General features: G+C 37.5%; 1 protein-coding gene across 2 annotated transcripts in view; it reads left to right on the top strand.

The window, feature by feature from the left end:
* The window catches only part of BNC2 (basonuclin 2), a 443,555-nt gene that overhangs the window by 424,099 nt on the left and 5,162 nt on the right, over positions 1 to 14,294 (top strand). The window lies entirely within an intron of this gene.

Genomic DNA, 14,294 nt, shown 5'->3' on the forward strand with positions numbered 1-14,294 from the left:
CATCTCTAAACTGTAGTCTACCATGGGGATTATTCACAGAAGGGGAGGCATGCATATACTTTTAGGACCAGCACGAATGTATTATGTCCAGCCTTCAGATGACATCATACTCTTGCTATGTAGTTGCAGTCCTGAAACAGTTGGGCTTAAATAGAAGCAGCTGGTCCTAAACCTACAAAGTTCTTTATTAATCCTCAAGAAAATGTAATATAAATGGAATGTGTCAAGGTGGTCAGTGGCAGGATAGTGCGGTTATCCTGCATTTGTTGAGATAAGCTTCTGAGCAGATCATTTACATAATACACCACCAGCCTGACTTGGGTCACAGTCCAGTTTAGTTCTTCAACCATTATATCAGGTGTGGTTTTTGGTTCTACATTGTCTTTTAAAAATATTTTAGAGAAAATTTTATAACATAGTGGAAATCAATGGAAGAAACACATTAAATTAACTAGAAAGTTTCTATAGAGCCACCACTAGTAAGCAGTAATTCTAGTGCTTGTCAATTGCGTAGAGTTCTTTGGCAAAGTAACATTAAATATACCACTGAAAAGTAGTGTCCTGTCTCTGGAATATTCTGTTTTGTCTTCATATTTGGAGATCAGTCCTTTTTTAAATAAAACTTTGAAGAATATTTTTTACCTTTCTACTGAAATAAAAGGGGGCCAATCTTTGAAAAGCAAAATCTTTAAGAAAAATAAGTAACTTTCTTATACAACCCAAAACATGCTTTGAGGAGAAACCATTTTTTAATGTTTTTCCCACCCCCATTTACTTTGTTCTGTAAAAGTAGTTTATAGTCATGTTATTTCAGTTCCAAGGTATCATTGACAGTCCCAGAATACATCAGATAAGATGGCTATATTTTGAATAATAAAATACTGTACCCAGCCTCCCCCAAGTTGTGAGCAATACTCATTCTTTTAAATTTGAGATAGTACACTACTAATAATGAGGTTAATGCATTGCATTTTTTTAAACAAAAATAAAAGACTCGAAAACCTGCATAAAATATTTATGGAAATGGAGTGTTTGAAGACAAGCCAAAATTTAATCTTAATTGCATGAATTCCTATCACAGTTTTAGTTGGTTTGCTGAAAATATTGCAAGTCATAGCACTGGAATAAATAGCTGTGAGACCAAAAGGCTACACACCCAACGTTTGAAGCCTTCATTTATGTAAAATTCCTAGAAAATGCAAGTGCTCATATGTTTATGTCTTAACACATAAGGAGGTACTGTTGAGGTACTGCTTATTGGTTTGTCTGAGGAAAAACATTTATTGATAGCAGGAAAATATTTCAATCTTCATTTTTTATTGTAGGTATCAGGATTGTAGTGCGGGACTAACCATATATAAGTTTAGACCCACATCTAGGATGATGAGGATATTCTAGATGGGAAGAAGAGTACAGATGTGCTCCCAGGGTGTTCAGTCACGCAGAAGATAGCAAGCTTCAGAAGACAGTTGATACATTTCATTTGGCTGAAATCATAGTGTGTCCAATCTTTTTCACTTTGGAGCTTTATCACATAAGATAAATGGAAAAGCAGATTGCAAAAATTGTAGAATAGAAACTTTTTTAATTCTTACTTGAAATTTTGCTTTTTAACAATACACAACTCTTTTGATCCTAGGTTATAAACACACAAGTTCTGATACTTTAATTTTGACATTATATTTTCTTAAGAAAAGTTTTCATCTTGTTTGAGTCTATGACTTGAATTAACATAATGTTATGAGTTTAGCTACACCAAATAACCAGTGATGCCATTGGGGTGCCTGCCTCTTCCTGCATCTCAGCAGAGTGAACTGTGAAACATAATTGTATTCCTGTTTCAGCCTTTTATTATCATTTCGTCAATGAATGTCAACCTGTGATTTAATCTCATTATTCACAAAGCCTCTTGGATTACATTTCTGATCTGTCTCTTAGACTTACCTTCTCCTGTCTCTTCACTTTTACTTTATTAGTCACAAGAACCCCAGGAAGTTTGTCTCCCTATTTTTTCCTTTTTAATTTGCTGTGAAGCTAAGACAAGTTTTCTTACCTTTTTCTTGAGCCAACAGACCTTCTCAAACAGAAACCCTCCTTTGTCTTTAATCCTGCTGTCCTCAGACCCATTTCTTTCCTCTCCCCAGAGTCTCAGTTTCATCCATCCTTGACTCCACAATGTCTTCCTTGTGCAAATAAAGCATTAGAGGGGATTTTGAGTGGGGGCTGAAGTGTGCAGGGCTATAGGGTTTCTAAGATTCCTGTCATAAAGCTAACAGAATTGCCCTCTTCCTTCTGTTTATAAAAGCAGACTTCTTCATGATTCGAACACCTTGGAGGAGTTTTACACAGGTCTGCCTGGGCTTCTTCCAAAGTGGTTATACATGAGGTAGTTGCATTTTTGCTCTCCAGATAGGCATGTTAGTAAGATGGGAAGTAGAAAGATGTTAAATACTACGTTTTAGGTTTGGCAGTTAATTAGCAAAGATTACCAGGTCCTTTGTTGGTGGTCCTTCTAGATTTTATAAGATCAAGTTGAAGATTTTTGAAAAGCAAGAATGCTGTTTGTGTAAAGTGACACAGAGGAAGGGAAGAGACACATGCAAGATTTGTTAGGACTAAAGATTCCAAGCAACAGCGTCAAATCTATTCTTTTCTATATAGTTGTAAATGAGTGTGTGTTTAACAAATTCAGAAGCCAAGAGGACCATTCCACACGGACAGAGAGCAAGCTAATACACACAAAGTGTGATTCATCTTTGTAACTAGGTAGCTGTTAGAATAATTTTTATTCTGAGTGATAGAAGTGAAATGTAAATAATTTTCTCTGTAGACAACTCTGATGCTCTAAAGCAGGGGTCCCGAACCCCGCGGCTGCAGACTAGTACTTGTCCATGGCCTGTTAGGAACCAGGCTGCACAGCAGGAGGTGAGTAGTGGGCGGGTGAGCATGACTGCCTGAGCTCCACCTCCTGTCAGATCAGTGGTGGCATTAGATTCTCACAGGAGTGCAAACCCTATTGTGAAATATGCACGTGAAGGATCTAGGTTGCACACTCCTTAAGAGAATCTAATGATAAATGTAACGTGCCTGAATCATTGAATCATCCCAAAACTATACCCCCCACTCACGTCTGTGGAAAAATTGTCTTCCATGAACTGGTCCCTGGTTACCAAAAAGTTTGGGGACTGCTGCTTTAAGGTGACTGCTAAAGTCTTCAAGTATATCCTGATAACAAAGTGTAGTGTTCGATTTTGAGGTCTCTAAAGACCCTTTCCTCCTTCTTGTTTATCCCTTGATCTGTCTGCTGCTGAGCTGCTGTTCTGTTAAAGAACAGGAGGCTGCCCCTCCATTATGAAGTATACATATGAAATCTTTCCTAGGAAGAGGAAATTCTAACTGGCCTGGAACCTGCCATCTTCATACAGGAAATTCTCTTGAAGAGAGCCTGATAGTCAGAATTAGCTGGGTGTAGTTGACCTTTCATCCTTTCTCGTATTCTGACTTGATTTCTGATCCCCAGGACCTGAGTGGCATAGGTCACTCATTTTGAAGGGGAGCCTACTTATAAGTTAATTTGGTTTTTATTCAGGAAGAAAAATAACAAATACCCTCTGTTCTCTTTCCTAATATTCCTTATCATTTGCTCATAGGTTAAAATCTATTCATATTTGTCTTAATGATTGGCAGTTCTAAAATCCCATCTAAAATGAAGACTTCGTACTCAGCAACTAGATGACCTGTATAGTAAGAAGTCATTGTCTCTTTTTCATCCTACTTGAGTTTTACCATCTTTGTTCCTTTCTTCTCAGAGTAGTAGCTGCTAGTTGTCAAGGTTTGTCTTAAATTTTTTTTATCAGAAAGGTAAGCATATATGTTTGATCTTCAAGTTGTAGAAAGATGATTTAGCCCTATGAATAAATTTAAAGACCAAATTATATTTGCTGAGGGTGATTTATAAATAAATATGAGGCAACCATTGGTGTCACATGTGAACCTTCCATTTGATTGCTCGTTTAATCAGTCCACATCTAAACGTGGAAACTTCTCTATTCCTATGGAGGAAAACATGTGTATTTGGTTTATTAAAACCTGCTGATGTCTCCAGAACTAAATTTGTTCCTCTATAGGCCTCTGGGTAGCTGTAGCTAAAAAGCAGAAATGTATGGTTTTAGCTGGTCTGATGACCTGACTTCCAGCCCCGTACAGGTGTAGGAATAAATTAACATGAGCTACCTCTGATGAGCCACTGCATACATTAACAACAGAGGTGAAGATGCGAGAACATGTTACCTACCTCCTGTTACCACCTTCTCAGCATAGCAACATCCATTTTTTCCATGATTCTCTATGTTTGGAAACTTATACAGAACTTTTTCTAGGGAGAGCTTTTCAGTAAATACACATGATTTCACCAGGTAATACCTCTAAGAAATGAGCTACTTAGCACCAATTCAAGATAACTATTAGTATATTTGCCCTAATATAATTAGCTGTCAAATACGATGTGGTAATCCCCTCCAAGTAAAAGAGGAGAACATTTTAAAGCATTAGCTGTTTCATTTCATTGCCAATCAAACTACAAGTCTCCATTTCTAAAATTCTCTTATAACGTGAAGTTGTGCAGGTCCTCTGACTTCTAAATGTTAAGGAAGAGTTGTTTTTTTTTTTCCCCCTGCTACTCTATTTGGTTTCACAATAGAGCCAGATCAATAAACCTTTTGTACTTATCTCCGTTACTTTCCATCAGAAGCAAACACACAAAATAAATCCCCCTCCTGAGTAATTGCTAGTTGTGCCCTCCTCAAGCAAAACTTTGGTAGTAAGATAAACTTCAGTGTCATTCCTGTCCCTGGGGTTCTTTTTAGATACTGGGAGAAGAGCAGTGAGCAAAACGGTCTCCTTGTATCGTGGAGAGAGACTCTGTCAAGCCTAAAGTGAGCCTCGAATCTTCCTAATGACCTCCTGCTGGCCCAGCTGGATGCAAGACAAGCTCATTTAAGCCTCTGCTGACCTTTCACTCCTCCACTTCAAGAACCACACCAGTCATTTCCCCCGTCTTCAGAACTGTGTACCAAATAGACCACAGAGCTTCATGGCTGATGAATGATTTCCTTTTCATGATGCAAAGAGATTTTTACAAATTTCTATTGATGGGAGTTAACATTAAGTCTCTTGTGGAATTACAACTTCTGTTGCACATACATAATGCTTCTATATAGCTCTTATTTTTACCTTCCTCATAAAGGAACAATCTACTGTTCTTGCCAGCATTATCTTGAAAATTCAGGCCAAAATATCTGAGCAGAATGCACATATTGATTGCACCAGTGGTATTTTTCATGATGAGACCACTTTGAAAGGGTCTTCCTGATTTCCACGTCCCTCAGAATCTATCTGACCTTCTCACAGACTTTATTGGTGTGAATCTTTCTTATATTTAACCATTTCTTTGAGAGGCTTATTTTTGTAGCCCATCTTCTGTTTTTAAAAAACATAGGCTGTTTTCTACCCAGAAGAGGGTGGTAAGACTGTACATGTACATTAACATTCACTTGTATAACTCGGGTAAGTTCAGTTTTGTCTTAGGTGAAAGGCTGCTGTCAACCCTTCTGCTGTAAGTGATCATTCGTGGTTGTACTAAGAGGAAGGGATACCTTCTTTGCCTAAATTTCATAATGAAGGTTTAGCAATGAAGCATTTTTTCTTCTTTTTTTAAAGCCTTCTCAGAAATAATGTGCTTGCCGTAAGACTCCCACAAGCTTCAAATAAATGAATGTGGCAGAATTGGAAAGAAGCTTGTCCTTGCCAAAAAATTGCAACGTCATAAAAGAGGAATTTGGTAACTTTGATTCTTGAGTGCCAAGATACGTGTGTGAGGGAGAGGCAGGCAAGCTGAGACAAGGAAGAAAGAATACTTTTTAGGAAAGGACAATTTTTCTTCAGTTATTTCACATAAAACTACACTTTTAAAATATACCTAGATTTTATGTCCTAATGCAAGCTGCTTGAATTAAAACAGGAGTTGTAAACTCCTGGTAAAAAGCTGTTATGCCTAAAGTGTTAGTGATCCTAACTCTAGTACTTTGTAGAGTTTATTACTTCTTTTATTAACTAGGGGGAAAATGTTACCCACTTCTAGTTTAATTCTTTTTGTTGCTTGCTCTAATTTTGACTTTACCTTAGGAAAGAAAAAAAAGACAAGTGTTTCTAACAGAATATATGTAAACGGTGCCTCAATATTGCTATTGCATAGATCGATCTGAATTATTACCAACCATTCAAAAATTGTGCTAATGTTCTAATCTAAATTCATCCACATAATGTATATGTGTGTTTATACATAAACATCCACATAAATAAGAATATCAAAAGACAGATCATTCTTAATTGCCAGAATAGACATCTACATCTTAGAGAGTGATGTATGAAGTAATTTTATCACATTGATGGGAAATAAGATTTCGTAAGTAAAACGAGACCCATTGGGGCACCAAGAACAACAGAACTGCAGCTGGTAGCCTTGTAGGTCTGATGGCCAGCGGAAGGGAGCCGCTCTAACTCTGCTGCCTTTTTAGTCTGCTCTGTCACTGAGGGGGCACTGGTGGGTCAGTTCACTCACTCGTAATTGTGTTTTACAGACTTCTAAAGCAATTGGCTCAGTCAGTCCCAATTCAATAAAAGTGGAGAGCAAGAGAGAGAGCACTTTTGTTCTATTTTTTACTTGAAATTATTTCATTCAGCAGTCTGTCTTTTTTATTACCAGGACTTGACATTAGCACTCCAAGCTATATTAGCATCCATTTCAGCAGTTCAGTAATGGTATTAAAAAAACACTTAACTTCAACGGTGAATGGTTGTATGACAGTACCATAAAAAATCCACATTAAAAAAAACTTATGTATTTGTCCCAGCAAATTATTTTTCACTTGTTTAACCACTTCAAAACTATATTCTCATAATGGGTATTCACGAGGTCCTTCTTGTTCTCAGCAACAGCTAACAGCGGTGCTCGGTTGATCAGGGAACTGAGGAAAGAGGAAAGGGAAATCCAGTGAAGACAGGGTAGGTAAAGATGCTGTTTACCCTGTAGTTAGATTACCTTCCATTCATCAGCGGAGATGGAATTGGCAACTTCAGAGCACCCAAGGTGAAATTCTTGGATCCTCATACATGACTGGGATTTGATTTTGAACCCAACACTCTCCAAACTTGGGAGCAAAGCCTAACTACTTTGGCACATACAGTGTGCTCATAAATGACTACATTAGTTTCTAAATTTTGATTAAACATTCAGTAATTAATCAATGGTAGACACGAAGCAGTTGGCAAGGTCCAGAGCTGCAAAATGTTTAAGACATAAAACATTACGAAGTAATTAGAATATGCTCCTTCAAGAGAAGGATTGCCTTCAATAAAGAGGTAAATGATAGCATCCTGTTTATTGTGGACGTAGGCAGCCAAAGCAATATGATAAACTGCTGGAGATACACATATCAGTAATCATCCACATTATTAGTGCCATTAATCATAATTCCAAAAATATGACAGCAGCAGCCAACTTTTTGACCAATTTTGCTTCTGCCTGTTGGCCATTATAACTTCACTAATAGACTGCAGAGCTCCTATGCGTGGCAGTTTGCATTGAGAATGGAAGGTTAATTATATTTGAGCTGCTGATTTCTTCTCTCCTTGGAAAAGGCTTAGCACTTTGACATTCCCAGGAGCTCACTGTTGTTAAATCAGTAAAAGTACTTTATTGAAATTTTCTTTGTTGGTCAGGAATGAGATGTTTCAAATGAGATATAAGCACCAGGCTGGAACAGTTGCTAATGCTTCTTGCTTCAAAGTGATCCTTGGACAGCAAGATGAACTCAGTGGTTCCTTTAGATCACTTTGCTCTCTCATTTCTTGGGTAAAAAGTTCAGTGCTGTGTGGTGATACACCAGGAAATCCCACAAGATTAGTGGTAGTCTCAACATGTATCTCTATAACCAGGATGTTGGGAGTGGTTAATAACATAAGAGGGAATAAGTACTTCTTTAATACAAAATCCTGCATTTCAGACTCTGCCTGTGCAAATAAAAAGTAAAAAGAACTTCACAAATATCATCTGTTTCTAAATACTAAAACATTTAGTAGCATACATGCATTGCTAGTTGGTTAAATGAAGTTTTCATTTTTTTGGCTGGTAGTTTTGACATTTAATCAAAGTTGTAAATTAGATTATGCTCACTCTTCTTCTTCAGGTGTCTTTATTAGTTTCATTTTCAACACAGAATTCTAGATAAAGCCATAGCTAAATAATAATATTGATTGTCCTACAAAATACTGTCACCTCCCTTGGGGAACTCATGCATCCTGAATGTTGTATTTTAAGAAGATCATAAATTAACCATTTTAGGCTGGGCGTAGTGGCTCACGCCTGTAATTCCAGCACTTTGGAAGGCTAAGGCAGGCAGATTGCTTGAGACCAGGAGTTCAAGACCAGCATGGCCAACATAGCAAAAACCCTTCTGTACTGACCGAAAAAAAAAAAATAGTTGGGCGTGGTGGCACATGCCTGTAAGAATTAGCTCCTATTATTTTGGAAATATATCTCCTAAAATCTTATAAAGTCAGACTATATGAAACAAGGAATGGAAACTTTGAGGGTTGATTTGTCCAGGGTAAATATAAAACTCAAATTTAAAGCTCAGATTTATTCTCAGTAAGTCCTTAAAAGATGCCAGGGCTCATGGCTTTGCTTTTTCTTACCCAACAATAGTAGTAAACTGAGCACCATATGAGCTGCCTGACTGAGAACACTTCCAAATGCTGTGAAAACATAATCCTGTTCACAGTGTAACACTCATCTCACATTACAGCGCAACAGGTACCTATTGAATAATCAGCACCCTTGAGAAGCCTCGATGTGTCAGATACAACTCAAAAGTAAAATGGTTAGGGAACGGGGCTGCTGGATATCAATTCTACACTTAACCTGAGCATCCAGCGTACACATTTTCCATCTACCAATCTGCCTTCCCAAATGCCATCCCTACATTAACATTTTTTATGCATTCCACAGCAATGACAAATTGTTTTCTAACTGTAGCGCCAGATTTAGTATGCGAAAGACATGTTTGCCTCTGCCAGCAAACCAATAATTCTCACTAACGTCTTCAGAGTTACAACATTTATAAAGTTGCAAAGTGGAGTAAACAAACCATCTGTTTGGCTTTTCCATATATGTCATGCTTTCTTATTAGCATATTACGATTCATTTAGTAAACAAATTTGGTGATTTCGTTCATGTCAAAGCTAGATCGGAAGCTTGAAGATGATTAACATTCCTGGGACAAGCACATTAATACATTGCTTCCCCTGCAAAGTTAAATGGCTTCTCAGGAGAATCGCCCCTTGTTGACAAGATGAGACTGTCAATTTTGTTTGCCTGCCACATTAGGAGTCATACGGGGATGGCAGGCTCTGAGAGAGGGGAGTCGTGTAGGCAGCATAATTCACTGTGAATTGAGAAAAGAAGTCTAATTCTGATAAATGGTCGACCCCAATACATCCTACCTGTTATTACAACAGACATGCCGTATCTGTGCAGTAAATTAGCTAAACCTCTAAAGAGTTTGGTGGGAGCTTATCTTCAAGTGAATAATTTGAATGTAGAGGAAACTGCCTGCGTGACCAGTATGGATCATTTGTTTTATATTGAAAGGGGTTGAAATGACTGAATTTCATACTTTTAATTTGCAAGAATTTGCTTAGATTTTGTTTCTTGCATTTAATATGTACTTCCTTACGTTTGGGGCTTTTTGAGTGTTACCCACTAGAATTTCACATTGAATTTTCTTCCTGAGCTAGGGGATGGTTTTCAGATCTTTTGGACAGAATCTTTAAATAATAACCTGTAGAACAACTACTAATTTTACAGAAAGGTATAGTGTCAAAAGTATCATTTTGTGCACAGAGCCATAAGCATTCATTATTAATAAATGATAATACAAAAATTTTGAGGTAAGTGTAATAGATAGTATTGTAGCAATCCAGATAAGAAAAGGACTAATGAGAGGCAGTAGTTTTAATTTTTCATTTCTGTGGATTTGGATAGCAGGTTTACATTTCTACTCAAAACTATTGTTGATGCAGTAGTCCTAAAATATACTTAACCCTAGCATCTAGACTTACCCAGACTGGATATAAATTTATCTCTCTCTCCCCCCCTCTCCCCATATACATGTATGTAGACACATACATGCAAACAAATAGGCATGCATGTGGTATCTGCTATGTATATGTTATTATGATCATTCTGTACAATATCATTTGAGAATTTGGGAATGTGTGTGTGTTGAATGGCAGAGTTGAGCTGGAAAATAAAGGCAAAAACTAATCCAAAGTGGGGCCTCAATTATTTTTCACTTGAGGCATTCTAATTAATTATCACGTGTTTTGTTTCAATTCAGTAAGTTTAGACTGGTTCAAATCTGATTAAGAATTAAGACACTTTGTGCAACCTATAGCTTGATTCATTATTCAGTCTCTGACTGCCACAGTCTTATTTTCTAATTTGGTCATGCAACTTGTTTTTTGTTTTTTGTTTTCTTTTTCGCGTCTTCCCTGTATCTTAAAGTCAAGTTTAAAACCTCAAAACACTTTCTCTAGATAGTGTTTTTGTTTTTAGTTTTAATTTTTATGGACCAGACATCACATTAAATCTAACTTAATGTGATGAGAAAAGAGAAGTCCAAGGCAAGACTTGCTTTCTCTCTGAAGGGCATTTGCACTTACTTGACTACATTTGATGAATTTCATGTCTTATGTGGTTGAATGGTAAAGTTTCCATCAAAGGAACAGAAAAAGACTGGTAGTCCACTTTAGTCCAGTTAGAGTACTCCCACTCAGCATTTCAAAGAAGAAAGAAGTTTGGTTCTGTAGCACCCTCCCCCCAGTCCAAGGTTTTATAACTTTTTGCTTTTAAAGGTGATCTTGGTCTTTAAGAAGCTTTTGGTAAATTCACAGTATAGAAAGAGTACAGAGGTTTAAAGGAAGCATTTGTAATTCCAAGCATAGCCCAAGTTACAGGACTTTTTCATGTCCTAATTTTGTGGCATTCCCTTATAACACACTAGGCTATTAATAGTGTCTGAATCACCATTTGTTGTGTCGCCACCACCTTTCCTTGGATATTCTGTTACATGAGTCCTACCTTGGGATCATTGTTTTCTTCCCTTCTACAGTATATTTTGGAAAATACTTCCTGAAGACTCATGCATATTATTGATGGAAGGGAAACCAATGTACTTTGAAGTATCTCCTTTGTACAGAGTATTCTACTTCATGTGCAGGACACATAGTATTGAATAAGATTTAGTTATGTTCTTGAAAGTGAACATCTGGGGCTAAGGTTTGGACCACTGCCTTAATGATTACCACTGCACTTACTAAGACCAAATCCTTACCCCTTCTACCTATGAACTCATTTTCTCTCTCCATTTCAGTCATTTTTTTTCTGTAAGAGGAACTTCTTTGCATGTTTCTTTCTTGCCTTCCAAATCAAAGCAAGTAGAAACCTTTCTGCTGTTCATGTTCTTATAGAATATAAGATGTTCTAATACAGTCTAGATTTTTGTTAATGATAATTCTTCCCTCTTTCCTAGAGATAAATATTCAGAGCACTAAATCTGTTTCTAGAAAAACCATCTCTATCAGTGGAGAACTCAAAATTGGTTCCTTGTTGGATTCTTTGTTCCAATTGTTGCATACAACTGAGTATGGCTTCCTCTGCCAGGGAGTCCCCCTCCGGTTTCCAGCACTCTCTGGCCTTCCTCCCATTTTAGGGTCTTCTCTCTACATCTGATTATCAGTAGGTGAGAGTTCTTTCTGTGTCTATTCCATCTTCCCTTTCTTCTCACCTCCTCAGTTTTGCTGATTCTGATAAACTTGTAATAGTCCTCAAATTGCTATTAACCCTAGGTCTTTGTATCTCATGAGGACAGTATTTTATGACAGCTAATGGTCTGGATTGACTGATTCAAGAGTCCAACAATAGGTCTTTGTTAAAATCAAGTGCTGTCTTTTGTCCATTCTGTGGAGACTGAACCCTAACCTCTTGGACAGGATCAGTACCCTCTAAAGAATTTTAGTCTGTTTTCCTTCTCATGCTTTCCTTCCTTCCACCTTAGGAATACTGGTGTGAGTTTGTGAGAAAATCTTCAAGCCCACTATCGTGAGAGTGAACAGCAGACTTTCCTCAGTCCATCCTTCCCATCTCCACTTCAAGTGTTTTGCATATGGCATTTAGGAGGATTATTAAACAAAAATGAAATAGATTAAGAATTGAACATAAAAGAATCAATTCTCATGAACTGTGGTCGCATAATGGAAATCGACTACCATGAATGAACCCGTGTACTGAAGTTATGAAGAGCAGAGCTAATGCACTGCCATGAGTTCATCTTTATTATTGCATTACACCTGAATCAATTGATAAAGTAGCTTTTTTTTTGAAGCGAGGGATGGCACTTAATTGAATAAAAGTCAATGTAATTATATTAGCAGAGGCCAACAGTACTGCTGACAGCGGAAAAGGGACACTGTTGAACAGAGTGCCAGAGCTGGTCTACACATTTCTGCACATCGTTTGGTTGACAGATATTGAGGGCTGGTACATTGTCTAATTAGATTACAGATTTCTACTGCTGTAAGTGAGAAATGAAGAGAAAATCTCTTCCTGGTAACATATTGGTGGAGATGTATAATTTCACAAGTCATCTTAGGGAAGACGTGTCCATCTGGGTGATCAGTGTGTCCTTTTCTCAATGTTAATTTATTCTTCCTTATTCAGTGTGTCTTGGTGCAACTGCTGTGTGTCTGGCTGCTATTTTCTCAGCAGTGAACCTAGGAAGTGGTAACTGCAGATGTGTGAGAAGCAACAGAGTTCTAGATTACAGTCATCGCAAAATGTGTGCTCATGAAATTAAGAAAGGGGGAGGGTGTTAAAGATAATGAACAGGGATAGGATTTCGTGAGCTGCATATAGTTGGCAGATTGTTTTATCAATAGAATAATAGCACATAGCGTAACTCTACTTCCACATTCTTGTAATAACTCTGGTGGTGTACCCACATGTCAGAGTAAAGACCTCACAGTAGGCATTTCCTGCACTTTGCTTAGCAACCTGCACTTGGAGTCATCTGCATCTGACACTAAGGAAACGGGAAATTACTGTGTCAGAGCAGGGACCGTGGGGACAACTTCTGTTTATCATTCACATACCCACACACTGCATGCATCTGTTTCAAACTCATTTGTGGATGACGATGATGCTGTGAATTTGGTTTATTTTAATTTGATTTATGATTTTTGGATTATACAGCTGATCTGAAAATCATCAGGACAGCATATGGGATGATCGCTTATGACAGAAAATAATTTTGTGATCAGAACGTTTTAAATCCCTATTTTATTGTTTACGTTTTTGAAAACCAGATGTCTAGAATGTGAATTTGTTTTCTCTCTCTCTCTCTTTCTCTCTCTTTCTCTCTCTCTCTGTCTCTTATTCTTGCTTTCTTTTGTGATCGATTTAGCAAAAGATTAGAAAGCTGATCTTATTGTCACAAGGTAAGCTCAGCCTTCCTAAGTGCAGTTGGAGAGGGCTGCTGCCCTCTGCCCCTTAAAACCCGGAGTGCTGTATATTGTCTTGTGTGGAAAGGTGGAGAAGTGTTCCCCACCTTTCTTGTCTCTGAGGCACATACCTCTCAACCATCTCTAGGAAATATCAACCGTGTTTGTCACCAAATGGAATGACGCATTTTGGTCTTCCATACTTTTAAGTATAATTAGGAGGTCTGTTGAACTTTATATCAGCCATTTAGGTCGTTTCTCTTATCACAATTACTTCTCCAAGCTGTAGAGCTTCCACCAGTATTGAGAAGCTTTTATTTATCTGTAGATACGTTCGTTTATTTTTTGGAAGGGTAACCTTCAATTTAGGTACTGTTGAACATGTGAGCCTTTGCAGGTGGAGAGAGGTATATGCCCAAGGGCACTTTAAAAATAAGTGGGGGATATAAATACAAAGACAATGTTTCCAGATAGATGATAACATATCAGGCTTTGTAAATCATGATGTCCCTGTGGATTCTCTGGGACAAATCCTGTCTACATATATATATATATACAAGCAAAGCACTCAGTGAGTAGAATAAAAGTTTTGCTTGTCTAAGAAGTATGGGTTCCAGTTGTTAAAACAGAGGAACCCTGTGTTATTGTTGTGCTTGATTTTTTTTTTTTTGTACTTT

The sequence above is a fragment of the Colobus angolensis genome, unplaced genomic scaffold (genome assembly GCF_000951035.1).
Source record: "Colobus angolensis palliatus isolate OR3802 unplaced genomic scaffold, Cang.pa_1.0 Scaffold86, whole genome shotgun sequence".
Classification (NCBI taxonomy): domain Eukaryota; kingdom Metazoa; phylum Chordata; class Mammalia; order Primates; family Cercopithecidae; genus Colobus; species Colobus angolensis.